The sequence below is a fragment of the Telopea speciosissima genome, chromosome 8 (assembly GCF_018873765.1).
Source record: "Telopea speciosissima isolate NSW1024214 ecotype Mountain lineage chromosome 8, Tspe_v1, whole genome shotgun sequence".
Lineage (NCBI taxonomy): Eukaryota > Viridiplantae > Streptophyta > Magnoliopsida > Proteales > Proteaceae > Telopea > Telopea speciosissima.
In genome coordinates this window covers 10,116,947-10,122,558 of record NC_057923.1, presented here as the reverse complement: position 1 = coordinate 10,122,558, position 5,612 = coordinate 10,116,947, and positions in this window count along the sequence as shown.

The window sequence follows — 5,612 nt, the reverse complement described above, 5'->3', positions numbered from 1 at the left end:
GCGTTTCTTCTGTTGATATTTTCGTTCCCTCGGTTTTTAGTCTTCAAAACTTTTATAGCACAGAAGTACCAACAAGCCCACTTCTCATATTTTAATGACATATCAGCATCCAAAGCGAGAGGTGGGGTGATGATTTCACTGCCCCATATTAGAGGAGCCGGATCAGTTCCACATATGTGGAGTGTAAAATCGCTCCACATGGGAGACTGACACGTGGACATATCCAACGGTGGAATAGAAAACTGTTATCTTTTCAAAAAAATTTCATGGTACCAATTGTCTTTGCTTTACAGGTCTCCTTTCCCAAGAAGCTGTACATTTGCAGGTCTACTTCTCCCAAGACTGACATTAAAATGCCAACTCACTCCCCAATTATCCAAATGCATTGAGCTATGCTGAACGCATGTCTCTAGAGAAATTCTTGCTTCTTTTACTTTGATGTTACAATTAAAATATGGTTAAGCCCTTATTTGTGAGGTTAGGGAGTGATATGCAAGATTAGTTAAATTGGTAACTTTAGAATTACTGGTGATTATTTTCATGATTTTATATTATTGTTTCTTCATAACTTCCCCCCTTGCCCGGATCTAATGTTTTCTGTTTGTGCATCTATTGCACATAAGTAGCTCATTTTTGCTGTTGTTTTAATTAAATTGGGAACTATAGTCTGTCCATTGTTCAAGGGATAAGCTCATTCTGATCCTTGAAATCAAATTCATTATAATGACATGCACGGTGATACACACACCCCTTGGAATCTAATCGTTATCCCCTCCAATTCGTTGTCCCTTCCAATTTTTTCAATTCCTCACATGGGGACGGAAATGACCACCCTACTCCCTACCCGAAAACACTGCTCAAGGTCACCTCCCTCCTATTAGAGGAATTGAAGATGATAATTATTCCTTGGAACCGCGCAATGGTTGTTTGATGAAATCCACTTTAAAAATTACCTATTTATAAAGTTCAAAATGCAATTGATGTATTTGAGGAGATGATTGGGTGTAGAACTTTAGTGAGGCTGATGGCCAGTAACACAAATTGGGAGACACCAGTTCAATAAATTCATATCTATCTTCCTTTTGCTTTGTGTCCACTAAATCAATTAATGGCATTGTTGTATTCAAATTCAGTCATAAGTTGATTCTCACTGCAAACCCCAAACAACCATTTGGGAAACAATAACCATTGAAGAAACAAAATAAACAAAGCCACACATGTAGTGGTGATGATTTTCATTCCTAAGAGTAATCATCTTCTCGATCAATTTGCTCCTTTTGCTGATTCAATCGAAGTTCCAACTCCTACAAAATATTCAGAAATTATTAAGTAAATGACAGTATGATAAACCTCCAACTCTATTAAGTAAATGACAGTATGATTTGCTCCATGCAGAATGCTTTTCTTCTTGGGTAGTTTATATCCATTAAAAAAGAAGAAGAAAGGTCCATAAATATGCAAATAGTGGCATGGAACAGATACTGGTTATGGCCAGTCAAAACAGTAAAGAAAACAACCAAAGACAAATACAAGCTTCAGTGATAAAGGGATGGAGAAAAGTGACGAACCAGAAGAATTAGTGTTGGCTTAGCTGTACAAGAAGAATATACTCATAAGAGGTTCGAAGGTTCCTCACCTCCTCCCATGCTTAGACCTTATGTTCATTGCTTTGTTGTAAGTAAAGTCTTTCTCTTAGTGTTAATCGTCCATGACGGAGAAAGAAGAAGAAGACACGAAAACAACGGCCTCCGAAATTCAGAAATGAGTGAGTGAATGGAGATTAGAATGGTGGAGAGAGAGACCGAGATATGAAGCTTGGACAGTGTTCTGAATGGGTGACAAAGAAGAAGAAACAGAGTATGTTTTCGAATCACCACTTTCCTCCCAAGCCCAAACACTCCAACTTTTGGATTTTGCTGAAGACCTGCGCCAAGTTCTACCATGATGGCCAAGTTTGGGCTGTCTGGTTCTATGCATTTTGGAGAGTTGGGAAGGGAGTTGCCATTTTGATGCAAATACTGGGAAACGAGACCTGCAAATACACAAAAAGTGCAGATGCAGGTGCTGCAGAGTAAAAAGCTTAGTACCATGAAAACTTTTTGAAAAAAAGTCACGGTTGTCTACTCCACCGTTGGATATGTCCACGTGTCAGCCTTCCATCGTATGTGGAGCGTTTTTACACTCCACATATGTGGAGCTGATCCAGACTCATATTAGAGGGGATACGGGGCTGGAGGTAGGGATGTAAACGGATCGGATTCGGATCGGATACGGATCGGATGTGATCGGAGCCGGATATTCCCTGGCCGAATACGGATACCTCTAAACGGATTCGGATGCGGATCGAATTCGGATTTTCGACCATCCGTTTACATATCTGTCTTGTGTAACCCGGACCTTCCTCCCCCTAGCGGATACAATTCTCTCTCAATCCATATCTCTTAGATCATGATTCTCTTTTCATCATATTCTAGAACTTGTTTAATCTTCAAAAACCCTAAAAATCATTATTTACTTAATTTTTTATTATTAAGTATTCGGATTTTTTTTCGGACGGATTTTAATCGGAGTATTCGGATTATTTTTCGGATATCTCTAAACGAATACGGATGCCCCTAAACGAATACGGATGCGAATTCGGATTCGGATTTCGATTATCCATTTACATCCCTAGCTGGAGGCAACTTCCCCTTTTACTTTTTCAGTAAGCCGTTTGTTCGGTTGATTGGTGGTTTACTGGTTGAAATGCATGCCCTAAGGAGATCATGGAATCGACTCTCCAAATCACATTTATGTCATTAAAAAATGCACCATTTCTCCCAACGGTAGTTGTAGGATTTTGTTCGCTAGTCTTAGCCTTTTTCTTTGGTAGTTGTAGTTGGCCTATGGGCCATTGAGTAGGATAGAACACAAAAAAAAAAAAAAAAAACCCTTACAAATAGGGAAGGGGATCATTATTAATTTGTGTGGCCTTTACATCAGTGCATGGGCCAATGTGAGCTCGTTGGCATCCAACAAGTGCCGGATTTTTCATTTTCACGAGGGTGGTGGTGGTCATTTCATCATTCCTATGTCTAGGCAAAGGCACCACGCAGCCTGACAACCTTCTTTCCCCTTGCATATATCACAATAGGTTTCCCTCTTCTCTTGAATTGTTTGAGATAAGGGAAAGAGAACGCTATATGGTCGCATGCGGTGTGCAACCCCTGCACCCAAACATAGACCAGCACGAAATGACTGCCGTGCCCCAAGGAATTTCTGCCTTACCATGGGGGCACGATGGTCATTTCTTCCAGCCTTGTATCTGTGCGCAGGGATCGTGTGCGGGTAGTGTTCTTTTTCCCTTAAGATAATTGGAGGAAATAATGCTACTTGGTCGCGTGGGCCATGTGGTCCATGCGTCGAGACACAAAAGCGTGCGAAAAGTGCCTCGCTGCCCCCATGGAAAGACAGGAAATCTCGCCCAAGGCGATGCTTGTGCGTGCACTCCTGTTGGCTAGCGCGCGTGTGCAACCTCTAGAGGTCCAAGCAACGATCTCTCTCCCAGATAATTATTAGCAAGTTGCTGTTGAGCATGGGTATCAATCAATCGGACCTAATCAGTCCCCACCAATTTAAGGGCCCACATCGTTTTCGCACGTTTAGGTAATCGAATCGTGTAGGTAGGGCATGGGTACGTTTCTAGTTTGTCCATGAATTTCCTATCCATAATTAGGCTTAAGGTAATTGAAATTATCGAGCAATGATTGGGATTTGTACAAGATAATTAACTGGTTGGGCTATAAACAGTCCTTAAACAGGTTGTAATCGGGATAAATATGCTTAAGCGAGCTAATCGAGCTATAAACAATCAACACAACATTCGGTCAGTCTAGGTTGGGCGATTATTGGACCATAACATTGCACTCGGACTGTCCAATTATTAATTAATCGATGCTTGAGCCTGACATGTTTAATAATTGATCGGGCTGGTCTCAGGCTTCAACCGATCAATTTAGATTAAACATACCGTTTAGGCCAAGTGTGATACCCCTTGTTTGTCGAGTATGAGTCTGAAATGTGAGTGTGTGGTTGAATTGTCAAATTTTGACCCAATTAAATCAAAGTCATGCAGAATCATTTTGGTTCAAATTTGAGCCCTAATTCAAATGTATCAATCACCTATAAACTTCGATTTTAAGGGAAAGGAAAGAAAATAGTTCTTAAATGCCAATATAATAAATTTTGCCACAAATTTCCTACTGTTTGCCATGTGGATAAGATGATTTAAACTTTAAACAATAACAAAAATAATTACTTGACATTATCGGGCTGGTTACATGGATCCTTACCCTCCAATCATCTTTATTCAAAGTTGTTGATTTAAAAAAAAAAAAAAAAAAAAAGGGAAAGAGAACACCACCTGGTTGCACAATGCACACTGTCCCATTGCCCTAACATAAGGATGCGTGAAATGACCACCACACCCTTGAACCTTGGAAATGTCCAAGGTGTGGCGGTCATTCACACGCCCCTGTGTCAAGGTGTAGGGACAACGTGTTTGGCGTGACCGAATGACGTTTTTTCTCAAAAAAAAAAAAAAAAAAAACACTATTCAAAGCCACACATAATATAAAAACTATGCATGTCTTTCTTCATCATTTAAACTTTTAGCTATTAAACATGGGAAAAAAAACGTTGTTTGGCACCCCACGCCTCTTACATAGGATAGTGAAATGACCATCCTGCCCCTCTCCTTGGATAACATGCATGCTCTCCCATTGGCCATGTGCAGGGCTACACAAATTGCCAACAAACCCTTCCCATTAAACATATAAAAATCCGTTAGATAAATTTCATGATAATTTTCTCGATAATGCATAGACAAATTATATTGATGTGGAATTTAATACAAAACTTCTTATAAAAAAAAAAATTAATACATAACTCATAGTTGAAAAACGAGGTTTTTGACTCGACTGGTCTTTCAGAAAAACCTAGTGACTCGACCTTGTCAAACTTGATCAAGACGAATCACAATTTTTAATTTTTTAATGCTGATGTATACCATACACATCTATTAAAATTTGATATTTATCCATGTGCAAAATATATTGTGGGTTGTTTTCATTATATATTTCTAAGCATTTTTGCCTTTGGAAAATTTGGAATGAAAGGGAAATCCTCTTGCTTAAAAACAAGAGATTTTAAGAACCTCCATTGGTTCGAATAATTTCAAGGTATGGCTTTAAGAAGTGGGAATCGGCTGTGCGGCTGTGAGTGATCCCGATTTACACTCAAAAACCCTAGAAAATCTCTGCTTTTGATATGAGGATCGATTCGGACCGATTCTGATCTGGTCCGAATCAAAATCGCTAATGACCGATTCCATGTTTAAAAACCATGGTTCAGGGCCTGGACTCTGACCCCAGTGGCGGTGGAAACGGATTTGTTCAGGGTTATGGAACACTAAAATAGTGAATTCGCCGCCGGCCTGACTTTCCTATTTCCCACTTGCCAATGGCAAATTAACGGTTTTCAGGTCTCATTTTCCCTGTTGGCGGGCTTAGATCTCGAAGGGCTGGAAACTAAAGCGGAAACGGAAAACCCCACAAAGTAATACTCTTACGCTT